A 19,456-nucleotide genomic window follows, 5' to 3' on the forward strand; every position below is an offset into this window, starting at 1 on the left:
TGCGGATATTGATGGATATTTCCCCGAACAAGGTAATAGCTATAACTTTAGTCTGTTTTAAATTTTAATATTTGCATTTTGTTTTAATTTGTTTGTTATGGCATTCAACAGAATCATTATTTTTTTGCCGTGAAGTGTTATGAGACAGACAACATACACTAGGTCGCACTCAGGGTGTGTGTGAAATATCAGGGATACTCTACAACAGGGATAGGTCACTCGCTTGCTTTCTTTACCATTTGTACAAATTAGCGTGTGCCTCGTCATGCTCCAACGCACACAGTGACTTGGTTCGTTTCCAGCGCAACTTCGGCTGCGTTTAACAGTACTTCAGCCAGTGTATTGTATCAGTCGGAATTTTACAATGAATGAATGAATGAATTAACAGCAAGAATTATATGTGAATGAATGAAAGAAATAAAGAAAAAGAACAAAAGAAAGAAATACATATGTGAATGAATGAAGGAATAAATGATACACTACGGCTATCCCTCCCCAAGCAGGTTAAAGAACGCAAAACTATCGGTAGAACACATGTGTTAACATCAGCTGTCCTTTTTAAAAAAATCTACATTTTTTTACGTTAGTAACTAATTGAGATATTAACAGAGTGAAAAATGAATGGGGATTGCAAAGTATAATTGCACCATTTAGATCGAACTCTAGAGGAGTAGCTATACTCTTCAATAATGACATCGATCTCACTATAAATAGAACACAAGAGGATGAAAACGGTAATTATATTATTGCAGATGTAACCGTAGATGATAAACGATTTACCCTTACCAATTTATATGGACCTAATATTGATGATCCCAATTTTTATTTAAAATTATTTGAAAACATCTGTAATTTTGATAATGAATCCGTAGCTATTGTTGGTGACTGGAATCTGGTTCTGGATCCTTCCAATGATTTGGAAAATTACAAAAATATTAACAACCCCAAGGCCAGAGATATAGTTTTAGACCAAATTGAATCCTTAGATCTTTTTGATATCTGGCGGGAACTAAATCCTGATTTAAGAAAATATACATGGTGGGAAAAACACCCTAGACAGCAAGCAAGATTGGACTTTTTTTTAATTTCGCAGGAAATGTTTAATCTTTCACTTGATGCTGACATCATACCTGGCTATAAAACAGACCATTCAGCTATTAGTTTTACTTTCTCAAACACTATTAATCAAAAAAGAGGGAGGGGTTACTGGAAATTCAATACTTCTTTACTCTTAAATCCCGATTATGCTGATTTAGTCAGATCAATCTTTAAGGAGACGACCAAAGAATACTCAGATATTGACTCTTATGTTGAGAATGTGAATGACTCAGATATCAAACTTAAGATAGATGACAGCTTATTCTTAGAAACATTTCTGATGAATGTTCGAGGTAAATTAATATCTTTTTCATCCTATCTTAAAAAGAAAACAAAGGACAAAACAAATGAGTTAAAACTAAAATACGAGACTGTGAAGATACTATTAGAAAAGATTTTCAAAACGTAGATGAAGCCTTACTATCTGAACTTTCTAAATTTAAATCAGAACTACAATAAATTAAGGAAGAAGAATTCTATGGCATGAAGAAGGGGAAAAACCAACAAAATATTTCTGTCACTTAGAAAATAGAAATTATGTCAGCGAATCAATTAATAAAATTATTACAGATAAGAATGACAAAATTACTGACAGCGATGCAATCTTAAATGAACTTAAAGAGTTCTATAAAAAACTGTTTTCTTCTGCTGAGAACTATGGGAATGATGCCTGTTTAAAAAAATGTGATAACTCCAACCTTGAGTCACCAACAGAGAGACAAATTGGAAAAAGAATTAGACATAAATGAAATATCATTGGCAATAAAAAGTATGAAAAATAACAAAAGCCCAGGTATAGATGGATTTCCAATTGATTTCTTTAAATTCTTTTGGAAAGAACTAAAGGTCTGGATTTTCAGATTTATCAAAGATGTATCAAAACGAAATAAGATGTCTCTTACCATGAAGAGAGGAGTTATCACTTGTATACCAAAAGCTAATAAAAATAGGCACTTATTGAAGAACTGGAGACCAATTACTTTATTAAATGCTCTGTGTAAATTAATATGCACATGTATCTCAAATCGGTTAAAAACTACCCTTGATTCCCTGATACATAACAGCCAGACTGGATTTATACCTGGCAGAACATTAAGTGAAAACACAAGACTATTATATGACATTATGTTTGAAACTAAAAAAAGAGACATGTCAGGTTTATTAATTTTGATCGATTTTGAAAAAGCATTTGACACAGTTTCTAAGGATTTTATCAATTCTGTCCTAATAAAATTTGGTTTTGGTCCAAAGATTATATGTTGGATTAACGTCTTAACATATGACACAACTTTATGTGTTATTCAGAATGGGCATCTCTCTGATTTCTTCCAAAATCAACGGGGTTGTAGGCAAGGGGATCCCATATCTCCATATCTATTTCTTTTTGTTGCTGAAATCCTAGGATGTATGATAAGGCAACATGAAACTATAAAGGGTATTGTTATTGATGATCAAGAATACAAATTATGTCAATATGCAGATGACACTGAATTATTTTTGGATGGCTCAGATGAAAACTTGTATTCTGCTATAGACACACTTAATATATTTTACAACATGTCAGGACTAAAGATAAACATAGATAAGACTAAAGCAATCTGGATTGGCTCAAAAGCTGGTAGCAGGGATATTCTGTGTGAAGATTTGAATATACAATGGCAAAGAAAATAATTTGAAGTATTAGGAATTAAATTTGAATGATTTATGGGTTATTAACACAAAGAAAAGGCTAGAAGAAATCAATAGATTACTAGCAACTTGGAGCTACGGATGATTGATATTAAAACCTTTGTTAACGCCATGAAATTATCTACACTCAAACTATACTTTAAAAAAAACAATTTCGGATAACCCATGCAATTTTCCTTTTAAGGATATGCTAAAATACGAAGCAAATTTTCAGAATATAGTTACAGTTCATAATCCTTTTTGGAAATTATATTGTATCAAAAATACCATTGATGCAGAGAACATTAACGAAATCTTAGCCCAACCTTTCTGGTTGAATAACAATTTTAAAACTCAAATCCAACATTAGTCACTGGGCTAAAAGTGGAATCTTGACGATCAAAGATCTTTGTGATGAACATGGGTTTATATCCTTTGATCAATTGAAGCTTAAATTTGATATAAAAGGTACTCACTTAGATCTAGGATATGTTATATATGTTTTACCTGAACCTTGGAAAACGACTTTAAAGGAATATAGATATATAAACATTAATGACCTCACAATAAATTCACTCCAAAAGGATTTCATAGCCCCAAGAAAAGGTTCAAGATTATTTTATGATAAATTGTTATCTGAAAATGTTAAACCTCAACATGTGCCAAAAATGGGAAACATTATTTGACTGTATTGATTTTGATTGGCATTTGATTTTTCATACTTGTAGAAAAAATTTCAGAGATGTGAAACTGTTAGATTTTCAATATAAATTTCTGCACGGAATTGTTTGTACCAAAAAAGAACTTTTTAGAATAAATCTGGTGGACAATACTATATGTTCTTTGTGTAATGATTCTGTTGAAACTTTATGCCATGGATATTGGGAATGTGATGAAACCAAAACTTTCTGGAAGAAACTTGAACAGTGGATTACGAAACGTATCCAAACACTTAATTTGACAAAATCTTTGATTTGGTTTGGCTTTTAGGTAAGAACCCATTATTGAACCACATAATCTTATCTGCTAAGAGATATATTTGTATTTACACTTGCTCTTTGACAAAAACAATTCCAAAAGTTGATAATTACTTAAGGATATTGAAAGACATATTTACCACTGAATCATTCATCGCCAGAAGAAATAATAATGTTGAAAGCTTTTTAGCCAAATGGTTTCCTCTCATCACTGAATTTAACCCTGAATGACTATTAAATAAAGAACATATCACTAACATTGATATTCAATGCACTTAGTGTACTATATCGCTATTGAGCCCACTAGCTTGTATGTGCACACATTCCTCTATATGCTTGTACTCATCATATTTTGGTACTCATCACATTGGGAACAATAAAAAAAAATATAAAAAATAACAAGGTTAGTTTCCAAAAATGGAAACTGACAGTAAAGTATCACTGCATTTATCCATAAAGCAACTGGAAACCATCATTGGTGGTTTCTATTAGTGAGAACTTGAATGAAACGATCGTAGAAAAATAAATTTGACTTCATATGCATATATCCAGAAACCTACATAAACCTACGTTAAACTGCCTATGTATTCTATAGGTTTTAGTTTCGTGATGTTAGTGTTTCTGTACATCAGAATTCAAATAAAAGATATTGTCACATAAAATATAATTAATTTCAGGAAAACGGAAACCTAATTCAAAGAATATGGAACCTGAAGATTCTTTACGGTTTGTTTGGTAAACTTAAAGGTCACATGCAACAAAAAAATCAAACATAATTAAAACACAATTATCACTTATTCATGACATATAATATACATTGCTGGTTACGAAAAATATATAAACAAAATTATAAGCGTACAATCGCAAATCAAAAGTGCAAAATTGTGTACTTCGGTTTACTTCCCAAGAAACGAAGCAGCCGGATACCGAACCCAGTCAGAGCGGGTGGGTGTGCACTCAAGTGTAACGGCTGGTTCATTTGCAGATGCCTTCACGGCTAATTGTGTGTATATATATAGAGAGATGTTGGGTTTTGTAAATACATGCTCATTTTTGTGTATAACAATTTTGCAATCAACAGACATCATAACATGTCATGTGTTCAAGTATCACACCTGCCTGTCTGTGTAATTACATAATGTGTCAGAGACTGAACTCGGGCCATAAATCAATGCATTTTGTTTATGGTGTATAGCCTGATTGGTGTTAAGTTCAAATTGCATGTGGTCAGTGATAGCAGCTGTGTATTGAATATTGTCATTAGCAGACGGGCAGGCAGACACACAGGTGTCAATAAACAAGACATTGAGTTTTGTCTGTGACAACGACATATCTATATCACAGTGAGAAATTCTGTTAACGCTAAATAATGACATTGCTTTTAAGTATCGACCTGAGAAAGTGTCTCGGTAAGAAGAACGTGGTGAAATAGTCAAATGAAATTATATAAACAGTTAATTTACATATAAAAAAGCTCGCGTCTGTGAGATATCAACTAAACATTAGAGAAATAGCTCACACCAAATCCTTCACCGAATATTCACCCGACAACCCACTTCCAGGCTGCGCGAACTCATTTACTTGCGCACGTGCTATGAGCGCAGCCCAGTTGTTGAAACCCGTTTTCCCCAGAAAACGTTTGAACTCCGATTTCGCGCGGTTTTTTCATCGCGTTATTTTTCAAGTTTATAAGTTGAATTTGCATTTTGACAATTTTTTTCGGTATGTCCATACCGAAAGGTATCAGAATCTGCAAAGTTGTGTTTTACGTTGCATGTGACCTTAAGGAGAAAACTTAAATCTATAAGAGATTTGATGGTACATTTTAAAAGCTATTTAAGCAGTGTAAATCAAATATAGTTTGCAACGACACAAAGGTAGCGGATGATTTGGCCTAGTTTCAGCGTACCATGGTTTCCCTTTGGGGTTTTGTGTGAACTATATGTTATCGATTTCATTCGTTTTATTACTTTGTCACATATACCTGTGGTGAGACAGACTTTGATCGCGTTTTTGCAAACATCCGTTACCATAGCTATTTCACAGCAAGTCATATGTCTGCAAATTTGGTAGTTGGGAATGAGATTACATACAGTCATTGAAGACAGCGGTGTTTATCCACAGTTATCTAGAATATCTATGATAAACATTAGCCAAGTATTTTGAGATAGGTTTCTGTCATAATCTAGTTTCACATAGTATTTATATTTTTACCTCATAATCCTGGCATAATTAATAATTATTATATTTCGCACGATCTGTTCTTAGTGAAGTTATACAATGACTTTAATTTCTAGATATGTTATAGAGTACCTAAAATATAAGTGAATCATATTTCACACATTTGTCTGTCTCGCCTAGAAGAACTTAACAGCGAAAAATTTGAAGGGGAATGATTTTGTTGAATGGTACAACAAACATAAGAAGAATATACAGATAACAAAACGTTATAGCAAAACTATAAGGCTATTACCTTGTGGGTTGTAGTCAAAAGGGCCAAAGGACAAAAAGGCCAAAATTGAAAAAGTCAAAAGGGCCAAAGGAAAGTCAAAAGGGCCATAGACTGAAGTCAAAAGGGCCATAGGTAAAAAGAGAACATGCAAACTAATACATATTGTATATGTTTTACTATATTAATTTTTATTATTTGTATCAATATGTAAATAGTAACAAAAGTAATAATTCATAGTGTGACCATCATACACTCGATAGTTGATATTTGATTAAATATTTATGTAATCATTACACAAACATTTGTATGGTTGACTATACTCATAACATAAACACTTTTAAAACCACTACTGTTAATCTTGTTTTGATTACGGACTACTTGTAATCATTACACAAACAGTTGTATGGTATAAAGTAAACAATTAACCACTCTGAGATGTTTTAAATAAACAACACTGAGACACTCTGATATGCTTAGAATGTTTAGGATTAGAACTACTGCAACAACATGTAGTGAATTTCTGTTAATCTTACTATTTTCTGATAGCTTGGCCCTTTTGATTTAAGTCTATGGCCCTTTTGACTTTTCTTTGGCCCTTTTGACTTTTCTTTGGCCCTTTTGACTTTTTCAATTTTTGCCCTTTTGGCCTTTGGCCCTTTTGGCCTGTTCCCTTACTTTGTTCGAGGAATGTATCCATCAATATCCACATAAAGGAACGATATGCCATTCATCTGCAGCTGACAAAAAAACTGTTCCATGTCACGTGACTTTGTTTCAGGTGTTTTTAACATTGGTGTATGTTCTCATTGGACACCTAAGATAACACACCTGACAAATATTTACGTAATGTCCAGAATTCTTGTAAAAAAACAATGAGCGATCAACGTATTGTCGATTAATCCTTGAAGGAAGGTCGTTGTGTTTGCACGACAGAATGTGGGTGTATTTAGTATAGGTTAGTAACTCTACAAACATAAACCCTACCTTTTGACATATCCGTTGGGCAAGATAAACGTAATAAATCAATTAGCGTGCTGTCGTTTAATCCTTTCATCTGTGTTGGTGTTTTAACTCAGTTGATAATTCCTTTTGCTGCACCTCCATGCATGCATTACATAACATGAAATACATCAGACCTTAATTTGAATATTTAGTGTAGACTTGAGAAATGCTAAATGGGAATCTTTGTCGGGTAATCTGAGTGGTGTTACCACTAATTATACCTGTTATAAATTCATTAATTTGACCATGAATTGAATGATGACAAATAAACAGGTGTAGGTTTATATCACCAAACACGGGTTACAGCAATGGAGTAGTGATCGCTGTATTGCATACAATTTTAATTGCCTAGAAGACTTAGGGGTCGACGCTGTTTGAGGATATGAACGGAACTTCATTGTTGCATAAGAAAAGCAGCATTTGCTGTGTACTAAAGTTAAAAAGTGTGTAAACCTAAATACCAATTTATTGCAAGTAAATCTTGCAATGGCAAAGTGGGGATTGTTTACCTTACGAATTCCAATATATCAAATGCGTGGTTTTAATATAACAGGTCATCAGACATCATGTTGTTTCTTGTAAAAAACACAGAAATAGGATCAAATTGGATCGGTCATCATACCAGCGACGCATCAGAAAATGTCAAAAAGCTTACACTGCTGCAATACTTTATTACAATCAGACTAGAACTACATCCACCGTTCTTATTGTTTCATTGGGTTTATGCCCGGACTGTCGACAACAAGAAATAATCCGTCCAAATTACTTGTCGACAGTCAGGGAAAAGGGAGGTAATGTTCTACATGAGTGACTTCACTCCCAGTGTTCTCGAAATTAACAAACCAATTAAAACAGAGTGTGATATATATGGTAGACAATATATTTATTCAGTCAATATAATAACATGCATGTATCATGCATGTAGCATATGTCACACAATATAACATATTTGTATATTTATTTCATAAAGCTCACACAATATATTTGTGTGTGTGTTTTATATAAATAAGGAATTTCTGCAGGTGTATAAGTAATAAAGATATAAAAGATGAGTCCAGTTATTTCTTCTTGCCAAAACTCCTTTATATCTGCACTAAAGTAATCTGAATGTTCAGCCAAGATGAAGCAGCTCTGACACATGGTCTGTGTAATGCAAGTCAGTAAGTCTGTCGGAAAGAAGGTCGGCCTTCAAGGATCGAATCCTTGCGTCGATGATTCGGTAGCGACGTCTACGGACGGGATCTCTCTGCTGTCCTTGGACCTGCTGAATTTTTACTTCAGTAGATGACTGTTCTTTTTGTAGCATTCGTCTTCATGGCATACTTGTTGATTTTGTTGTGCCAACCTTCCAAATTATTGTTAGTTCTGTGTCCATCATTTTCAAAATGATTCCAAGTTGGTAATGGTAATCCTTCCACTCGCATAACGTAAAATAATAGTCTGTTTTTGCAACCTTAATTATCTTGCAAATTGTTAAAAAGACATTCTCTTTAATCAACTTAATTCATTTAATCATGATACGAGCATAGCTGTAGCCACTTGCAAACCACTAAGCAAACATTCTCTTTCATTAATTAACACCGTCACGGTATGTTGACCACGCGATGTCGACACTCCGGGTTTTTTGTTTTGTCGACAGATCGGGCTGACACCTTTTATTGATTAGGTTGAAGAAATCCTGCCAAGGTAGACAGCTACCCGGTCCCTGTGTCCGTCCCGGTCGATGGAGCAGGTGCTGTCCACCTGGCAGCCAGACCACGTAACTGGAAGCGCTTGATTAGGAATGAACAAGGCCCCGCGAGATGTGATGGTCATTGTAAAAACAAACAATTTACATAAACACATATTGCAGCTATCAGTGTTTTTCTAAAACTGTGAAGGGTAAGCAGACTATTAGCATGTTTACAATAGAATTTTTTTAAAATAATTGAGCACCCATAAGTCTTTGTTTGAAATGCCGCCATCTTTGTTCAAACGTACAAGCACAAGATGGGAAATACTTCGTAATTGTTGTTTTGAAGTAAGGTCTATGAGAGTAAGGTAGTAGAAATGGCAGTCTATATACAATTTTCTTGAGACATGGGAACATATTTCACAATCGAAGCTTTGGAACTGAGGATCCGGAAACTTGAGCGATCTCAACGGAAACCCAGGGCAGAGAAATTAGCTGTACCCCGTCCTTGTCAGGCTGAATTCAGATGAAATTGAAATTCATTATTTTCTTCTTATCATAGCAGTCAGTTTGCATCGAATTAAACGTTTTCGGTAGAAACGTTATTTTACCGTAACGGTTCGCTCGCATTTCGATTTCGCTCACGGTTATTAATGTGGACATTGCTTTTTGGTATGAAATCTGTAAAACACAACATTATTGTTGATAACAGCTGAACATTCAGTTAAGATATAACCATGAGACAAGTACGCTTTCCGTGTTCCCCTTTAAAATATACCTGTTTGTTGAGTCGGAAATGGTAATATGCAGCAAAGAAACAAATATTGATGGTATAAGTAGTTCATGATAATTAGGTGGAAAATATTACCAATCGACATATGTTCATAATCCAAATGTTTGTCTCTTTATGTTTTAGACTGTTGTGAGAAGAACCATGGGAAAGTCCGTGGAGTCCCTTGAAAATACATTAAAACGGACTTATTTAAGGTAAAATAACTTTCTCCAAGTTTTATTATTGCTCGACATGATAATAATATATATGTTGGGTTTTAACTTTTATAAGATAACGAATGTCATCGCCTCCGCCATTTTACACATAAATGCAAACCAAAATTAACAATGTCATCAACTCGTTTTTTGTTCACAGTTTGGTTAATCTAGCATCTAATTATTTCATTCTGTCAATTAGCAATATCTAGTAGAATTGACATAGCATACCAAAGCTTTGTGTATTGCATAATTTCTACTTAATCATGTTGACCATCTTAATAAAAAACTTCTGCTACCCTCTCAGTAATGCAAATACCACAATTACTTATTACTTGGTTTGATACATGGTGTATTGTGTTGTCCTCTATAGTTAAAATGTTTTAGATTTAATTACTAGTTTTACATTTATATCTGTTATATTATAGGTTTTTTTTACTGTCCTTCGTTGACAGGATTTTATACTCTATCTTTAATTATTGTTAATATATATGTTGTTTTAGTCACGATATGGCTGAAATATTCCCAAAGTGACTTTAAATTTTAACTCACTCACTCACTTGATACATGGTGAATATGATAATAATAAAAATAAGTGTTGTCGGATTGTAATAATATATTATTGAAAAATCAAAATGAACGCATTTGCTTTTCTTAATAGAAGCCTTTTGGATAACCTGGAAGAGCAAGAGGGACCACCGACATTGCAGATTACAGGAAAGAATCAAAATCACACGGGAGATGCTAAAAGAAACAAAAGAATCGGATCTGTAAGTTCCTGAAACTGGACTATATAATACCATTTGTACCGGTTTATACACTTCCTGACACCAGAGTTTGAAACACCCTTATTCATTTAACTGACATGATGCGCTACATATTATCACACCACAACATAACTGTAATACAATTATCTAATTAGACCAAGTGCCTCTCTCAAGAATACATGTTGGACATAACTTTCAGAATGCATGAATTGTATTTTTCCGCCAGAAACTCCAACAGCGCCCGATGAATCTAGTAGTATTAACTGACTGACTAACTGACTGAGTTTAGTTTTACGCCGCCTTTAGCAATATTCTAGCAATATCACGGCGGGGGACACCAGAAATGGGCTTCACACATTGTGCCCATGTGGGGAATCGAACCCGAGTCTTCGGCGTGACGAGCCAACGCTTTAACCACTAGGCTACCCCACCGCCCCTAGTAGTATTAACTGGACTGAGAAAAGAAAGCAGAAGGTGGCTGCAGTCCTAACCCCAGAATTGACATCACATGTGGTGTCCGACGAAGAGGACTGTAATCTTGTCCACTCTGTTGGATTTACATGGGAAAGCGAGAAGCTGCTACACTATAAGACTTTACTGGGCGATTGTAGGACAAAAAACCCTGTGGACAAAAGCCCCCTAGGACAAAAACCCATAAGGACAAAACCTCCAAATGAGGACCTCTGTACAAAACCCCCAAATATGTTTTCACTACTGAGTGATTGACCTAAGTGACATGTTTTGATTGAATCAGTAAAAGAGATTATCCCTGATAGGGATTAACAGGCTTCATTAATTATCTTAATAGTTAGATGTGTATACATTATGAAATATTTCAACTCACTATCATATTACAACTGGTATAAATATATGCTCCATAAACTAAGCAGGCAGTAGCATTCCAGCATGGAGGTAATCCAATCGAAGAGATGCTAAGATCTCCATTGAAGACTTTCTGATCGGTGTGGGACATAACATCAGGTTGTGTTGATGGTTAGTGCCCAAATTGTGATGGGGTTTTTGTCCTACATGGTGGGGTTTTTTTTCCCCAAGGCTAGGGGTTTTTGTCCACAGGTTTTTCCGCACACCTACTGGACAATGAACGAATGGCGTCAGCATGCTCCAGAGCCATGGCAAAAATGAAGACCTTGCGACGACGATTAGCTGAAACTTATGGAATATAGTTAATGTGATTAATAGAAACGGAAATCAAAGGGAAACCTAATTGAATTAAGTAAATAACTAAAACCAACTGAAAGTAGAGGAACTGAAAGTAGAGGATAGCAGAAACCCAATGGCACCTCTTAGGAATCTGGGTAACTGAAACTCACTGGAAACTTACGGGAATCTGGGTAACGGAAACGCACTGGAGCCTTACAGGAAGCTGGGTAACGGAAACGCACTGGAGCCTTACGGGAACCTGGGTAACGGAAACGCACTGGAGCCTTACGGGAATCTGGGTAACGGAAACGCACTGGAGCCTTACCGGATTGTGGGTAATTTGTAAGTTTCCGTTTACCGGAAACTTTAAGGAAATGTACAGAAACGGTCCGGAAACCTAACTGAAACTTAAGTTTCCATTTTGTTTCAGTTAGGTTTCCGGTGTCAGGAAACGAAGTTATTTTTGCTGTGTTAGAACTATAACACTCAATCATCACAAGCATCAATGGCGGATCAGAACAGATCGGCGACATGTCATATTTTTCACACACCTCAAATACACCCTAACAATTTTTTAAAATTTATAAAACTATCATTATTACTTGCAAACACCTTTCACCTGATGGTATATTCCCCTCATAGAAATTAAAGGTGTATGTGAAAGATGTTTTAGAACAATAACTAGAAACACTCAAACAACGCCCTGTAGTATTTCAATGGCAGATCGGCGGTATGTCATATTTTTCACACACCTCAAATACACCCTAACAATTTATTTTTAGTTATAAAACTATCACTATTACTTGCAAACACCTTTCAACTAAAGGTATATTTCCCTTCTAAAAATTAAACGAATATGTGAAAGAAGTTTTTAGCGATAGAATTTAGTCTTTCTTCGCTGTGTACTGAGAATTGAAGCCAGTGAGCTACATCATGCCGACTTGAAACTTTTCTACAAATCTACTGTACTAATACTGACACTAATAACAATTATTTGACTTAAAATGAAGTGACAGAATAGGTAACCTATCTTCTACATGTAGGTTTTCAGTTGTCACAACACTCAGCGTATGTAATCAGCTGTTGAAAATAAACCGGGCTCAATCTTAAAAACTACGCTGCAGCCATATTGGCTACACTGGTCACGTGACGAGCCGAGGCATACGCTAAGGGGCTTTCCGAGGAGTGACCACTCCCCCTTATATAGTCTCCCTGGAAATATGATACACGTTGGAAATCTATAAGATGTCTAGATATTACAGTCATGTTATAAATTCACTAAGTATAAGCAGATCGTGTGCATATTATTAAGTTTCAAAATGCATACAAATATGATAATAAACTAATTAGGATTATAAGACAAAATATAAAGACGTACATTGACTTCGTTATTTCAGTCCTAACATTTTTTACCACTGGCAGATGGTTAAACTTAAAATGTTTTCATTGGTCTGCAAAATATTGCCATTTAATAAGCGTTCAGATTGACTAGTAGTGAACCCAAGCTCACTACTCTTCCCAAGATTCCCCATGTACTTAGTTAGCCTTACTTTCAAACAATGCTATTATATCAGGCTTCTCACCAAATTCAAGGTCAAACTATTTCTTAAATCAAATTCTACATACATTTACGTTAACATTTTTATAAAGTCAACATTACTATGAAATGAAAATTTTACATCAAAATCAGCATTTTTATCAAAGTGAATATTTTTTTATAAGAAACCAAATTATTCATCACATGCAGTCTACATAAATTTACAACAAAATCAAGATTATCGAGTAAAAAAGATTTCATCTTCGTTGATCAGTCTATACCTATACTATCAGTTGCGCATGAGGGTGGCGCAGCAGAGGTAATGAACCAGTCATGAATTCTGGGATATCATCCGGGTACTCACGGGAGAAAAACAATAACAAAAGCAACAACCAGTCCACGGAAATTGCTCTGCATCAGTGGCCCTTTATTGAGTTAATTATTAATCAATTTCGTGTGTGCGTGCGTTCTTGCGTATGTAGGTATGTAGGTCACCAACCGCCACCACCAAACAGGCCAGACTCAAGTCCGCTCAAGATCGGGAAGACCAAGAGTCACACACAACGCCGGCCGAAGACCGGCAGATCCCCCTCTGGAACAGATTCGGGACCTTTATTCATGGTGCCCTTTATTCGACAACAGCCAAGAGGAGTCATTTTGCAGCACGACGACAGCCCCACTGAACATCTCTGGGATTATCTTGAGTGTCAGCTGAGACCGTGTGTACCACCTCCAACGAACCGACAGGAACTTGAACATACTTTCTTGGACTTATGGAAAAGGATTCCCACTGACGTCATCCGCCGACTGTGTCAATATTTTAATGACAGTTAGTTAAACAACTTTGTTATTTTTAGGACATAAATTCTGTTGGTCCGATGTTTTGATTATGATCAGCGTTTCATTGTGTTTTATATGTTAGATTGCAATTTTGAGCCAAACGGACTGTAAATGAGTTTAATCATCTGTCACAAATAATGAGAAATCATGCTTGTTTTGTCAGTATCGCCATAACATCGCCGGATTCAAACTCTGAAAATAAAAAAGAAATCATTAATTGGAATTTAAATTAAAATATTTTTCCAAGGGGTTACACAATGGTTTAACAACCATAAGTAGTTCACTCTTTTCCAATACTGTCATTTAAATATATAGTTGTTCAACTAATTGTCATATTTACCAGCACACACTGATGCGTTTACTCCGGCACTGTACAAAATATTTGGTTTGGAAGCAGCCTTCTCCCAGAAACAAGGGTTGTTGTGGAGTTTATCTACGACAACAAGCCATCCGACGTCCCCTGGACAACCCTCAAAGTAGCTGTTTATCTGGAACCGACGGTTGATATGGCCCTGCCTTAAACCCAAGAGGGGAGAATATGCGATAAAATACGATGATCATCACAAAATCAGACTTTTGTTTACGTTCAGTTGAAAATATGACTTAATCATGAAAGGATCAAAAGATGTAAATTCCAGCTATATGGCGGCGGATCTTCATGGGTTAGACCAAAGGGTTGATTTTATTGATTGCTGTATAACGCCGTACTCAACGATATGTCGGCGGTCTGTTAATATTTGAATCTGGACCAGACAATCCAGTGATCAACAGTACGAGCATCAGTCCTATGAATTGGGATGCGATGACATGTGTCAACCAAGTCAGCGAACCTGACGACCCGACCCGTTAATCGCCTCTTACGACAAGCAAGGGTTACTGAAGACCAATTCCAACCTGGATCTTTATGTGTCTAGACCAAAAGAAAAAAGTTGACCAGAATCTTCACGTGTCTAGACCAAAGAAACAAGTTGTGTCGGATGAATGATTTCAATGAATGGTACGTGTCTACCCCTCTGAGATCTCAATGAATGGTACTAAATGAAAATATTAAATCCTGAAGTTTTAATGTCTGTCCAGGTGGAGTTGATGATGCGGTTTGGGGCAAACCAGCTGTCTTTCGTGGTCCCGGCTCCATCAAACACAACCTCTGCTTTGACAGTGTTCTCTTTAATACGACAACTTTTACCTGAAAATAATAATTAAATTTGTATAATTATGACCTCTTACACAAACTTATGTGACAAATATAACACAATTATTTGCGAAAATATTTTATTTCCGATTCAGTTTTCATTACACGATAAAATATTATATCCGACTGTTTTATAGAAGACCATCACTTCTTCCCATCCGTTTACCACCGTTTAATTAATGTTGTGCCTCGTCTCATCATTTGAAAATAAGACTTGAATATTAAAAAGATCTCAGTTTTCATCAGAGGAGACATTCGGGTCCATCTTTGATGTGACTTTAACAATACATTGCAATTACCCGGCCAATACTGGCGTTTTCCCACGTTGATACCAGTTTACTTTTAAAATGCATATCACACGGAAGTGACGTGTCAAGGGTCATACATCCGGGTTGCAAATTCTCATTCACTACCGGGTGATCATGGTATATGGTGTCATCCATCCACACGTCGTACACCGATATGTTGACGTCGGCTGTGGCACGAAGCAGTAAGACCCAGCCATCAATTGACTGAAAGTCTGAAAGCAATGTATGTTTCATTGAACCAAAACATGTATATCGGTGGAGAATCTGAATATTTCAAACTCTCTTTATTTCAAAAGCTGGAAGACCCGTGAAGGTCCGGGTAAGAATTTTGATCTTCAGTAATCCATGCTTGTCGTAAGAGGCGACTAACGGGATCGGGTGGTCAGGCTCGCTGACTTGGTTGATACATGTCATCGGTTCCCAATTGGGCAGATCGATGCTCATGATGTTGATCACAGGGTTGTCTCGATTATTTACAGACCGCCGCCATATAACTGGAATATTGCTGAGTGCGGCTTAAAACTAAACTCACTCACTCAAAAGCTGGAAAATGAAACATTGTCGTACACTGAACATCATATAGTTAAGATATTCTCGCGTATGTAACATCGATGTTATTGTCATGTTAAATCTACGGTTCCAAGTGAATGTGTCAAGGAATTACCGATGTGAAATTGAGATCGATTTTTACTTCAGTACTAAAGAAAACAGGCAAACAAAAATTACTTTACAACAATTCCGAAACATCAATATTACATTACTTGTAATCATTGTAAAATGACAAAACACAAATGACGATCACAATAACATTATATTTTGTGTACTTAGACTGCGCTAACCCTGGTCAATAGATTGATGTGTGTTGCAACCCACGCTGCATGTGAAGCGCTAGAAGGTTATGGAATATTGCTGAGTGTGGCGTTAAACAACATACAAACAAACGTTACTGTAATGTAAACGAAAGCAAACCTTTCAGTCAGTAATTATTAAAGGTCTACAAAGATCAATTCAGAACTACTATGATTAATGCCTGCTGTTTTACGGAGAAATATTGCAGTAATAGGGCCAGGCAAAACAGTGATTGATATCATGAGCATCGTATTACAGGTTAATACATACAGGTCTCTTATGAAAGTGCTGAGCACCTATTCAGTTCCTTTTGACACGTCTCCAATTGCAAAAATCAGTTTCTTTAAATTAAAGTTTTGTATTCAAAGTTTACATTTAAACTTTATATTTCCATAAAACTATTACTCACTTTTCTTACACACAGGCACCCCTATCCACTGGCCACGTTCATCACATACCCCTGTGTTAGTACCATTATATAGGTCGGTATTATTGACACATGTGATAGTGACAGTTGATCCAAACACTGTGCTGTTGAAGGACATGAGCGTGTTTTGGGCTTCAGGTACAGGGCCGCAATCAACCACTGGAAGAAAAAGTGAGCATATACTTTAAAACCGATCTCGTTGTTGGAGGAATCACCACCTACCGATTAGGATCAGGAAAGATATAAATTATCCTGAATTAGAAAATATGCGTAAAATAAACCTTTTTTTCTGGACTTCAGTGGGTGAGTTGTTTTTTACGCCGCTTTAAGCAATATTCCAGCAATACACCAGAAATAGCCTTCACACATTGTACCCATGTTGGGAATCGAGCTCTGACCTTGGTGGTGACCACCAGGCTACCCCGCCGCCCCTTTTGGACCTAATTGTTCAGTAGTGTTCAGCTGTTACTTGATCATGATTTCATACCGCCTTCAGCAATATCACGGCGAGGGACATGATAAAATCCTCTTTACAGGCTGTATCCATCTTAGGAATCGAACCCGGGACTTCGGAGTGGCGAGCGAACGCTTTAATCATTAGGATACCTTCGTCTCTGATTATAGAGATATGTTTGTGTCTCAGTTAACTGATCAGTGAGTGACTGAGTGACTGAGTTTAGCCGTACGTCGCTTTAGCAATATTCCAGCGCGTTAATGCAAATTGTGATTGAAACCAGTTCGGCAACCACCGACAACACCGCGTGCGACAGTTTTCGATGCATGGAGCAATAACTGATTTCAGGCAAGTCGTAAGGGATAATAACTTTTATTGTATCGATAGGAAGCTAAAGTGAGTGCATATGTCCCAATATATATAATAATATAGTTCGGGGCGGTGGGGTAGCCTAGTGGTTAAAGCATTCGCTCGTCACGCCGAAGGCCCGGGTTCGATTCCCCACATGGGTACAATGTGTGAAGCCCATTTCTGGTGTCCCCCGCCGTGATGTTGCTGGAATATTGCTAAAAGCGGCGCACAACCATACTTACTCGCTCACACACTAATATAGGTCAGAGACAATCAGAAGACTACGACGAATACGGCTTGAATATAAGTTCACTCTCTCGGGGAACCTACTTCGGTTTCTTATGAACCCCAAGCTTAATATTAATAGATATGTTTAGTATTTATGATTGTTTAGCTACACATTAACAAATATGTAAACATACGATTAGATACCCGTGAAGGTCCGGGTTATAATATTGATCTTCAGTAACCAATGCTTGTCGTATGAGGCGACTAACGGGATCGGGTGGTCAGGTTCGCTGACTTGGTTGACATATGTCATCGGTTCCCAATTGCGCAGATCGATGGCCATGCTATTGATTACAGGATTGTCTGGTCCAGACTCGATTATTTACAGACCGCCGCCATAAAGCTGGAATATTGCTGAGTGCGGCGTAACACTAAACTCATTTACTAACTAACTCACATACGAGTGGACAAGACTTTTAAAATGGCACATTCATGTGAAAGTTATATGTCATGTAATATGAATCGCGCAAACAGGCGAGCACTTTCGCCTTTTAGATGGAAACGGGAAGATAAGCAAACTTGCCCATATATAAACGATTATGCTTCTACTGCAAGGACATAACTGAGGATGAATCACACGTCTTACTACATCGCCCCTTTTACAACCACATCAGGATGCTGCTTTTTTACAAATGGCATGATATTACACTTAGAGATATGCCTGATGTTGAAAAGATATGTCACGTTTTAGCCAAGCCCTTATTTATCTTTATTAGTGCCAAACCTGCAAGGATATTTTGCATACTTGAAGTATATCTAATATAAAAAGGTTTACCCATGAAGATCCGGGTTAGAATTAATCTTCAGTAATCCATGCTTTTAGTGGCGAATAATGGGATCACGTGGTCAGGCTCGCTGACTTGGTTGACACGTCATCGGTTCCCAATTGCGCAGGTGGATGCTCACGCTGTTGATCACTGGATTGTCTGGTCCAGACTCGATTATTTACAAACCGCCACCATATAGCTGGAATATTGCTGAGTGCGGCGTAAAACTAAACTCACTCACTCACTATAAATAATACATTTTAAACTTTACTATCTTTTTATGCTATTTCATCTTTTAATATACTAGTATGCCTTGTCTCATAACTCCAGTTGGAGTGGCTTGTATATTTTATCAATATTTATATGTGCGTGCACTATGTATATATAAGGTGAGACTTAAATACAATTTTCTGCCTGTCTGTCTATATCTTCCAAGTTTGAACTATCATACCTGTTCTCGGGGAACATATGTTCTCAGTGAACTGAAGCAAATCGAAAAAACAACAACGTGAAAATACCTTTACAAATTCCAGAAACATTTTCCCAGTGGCCACTTTCCGTGCAAGATACACTGTTGTTGCTACCAGAGAAGTTGAATCCAGGGTTGCAGATAACAAGGCCGAGAGAACCGTAGGTTGTGGTGTTATAGTTAAAACTGC

General features: G+C 36.4%; 1 long non-coding RNA gene across 1 annotated transcript; it reads right to left on the reverse strand.

The window, feature by feature from the left end:
• Nucleotides 1-15,836: 15,836 nt before the first annotated feature.
• On the reverse strand, nt 15,837-19,451 carry LOC124269024. The gene is made up of 3 exons (XR_006896401.1): nt 19,316-19,451; nt 16,920-17,096; nt 15,837-15,873 (listed from the first exon to the last, which is right to left on the reverse strand). It is a non-coding gene; the product is annotated as an uncharacterized LOC124269024 (long non-coding RNA).
• Between the last annotated feature and the right edge of the window lie 5 nt (nt 19,452-19,456).

Source organism: Haliotis rubra, unplaced genomic scaffold, assembly GCF_003918875.1.
Source record: "Haliotis rubra isolate DU_JTF1 unplaced genomic scaffold, ASM391887v1 Scf1411, whole genome shotgun sequence".
Classification (NCBI taxonomy): Eukaryota; Metazoa; Mollusca; class Gastropoda; order Lepetellida; family Haliotidae; genus Haliotis; species Haliotis rubra.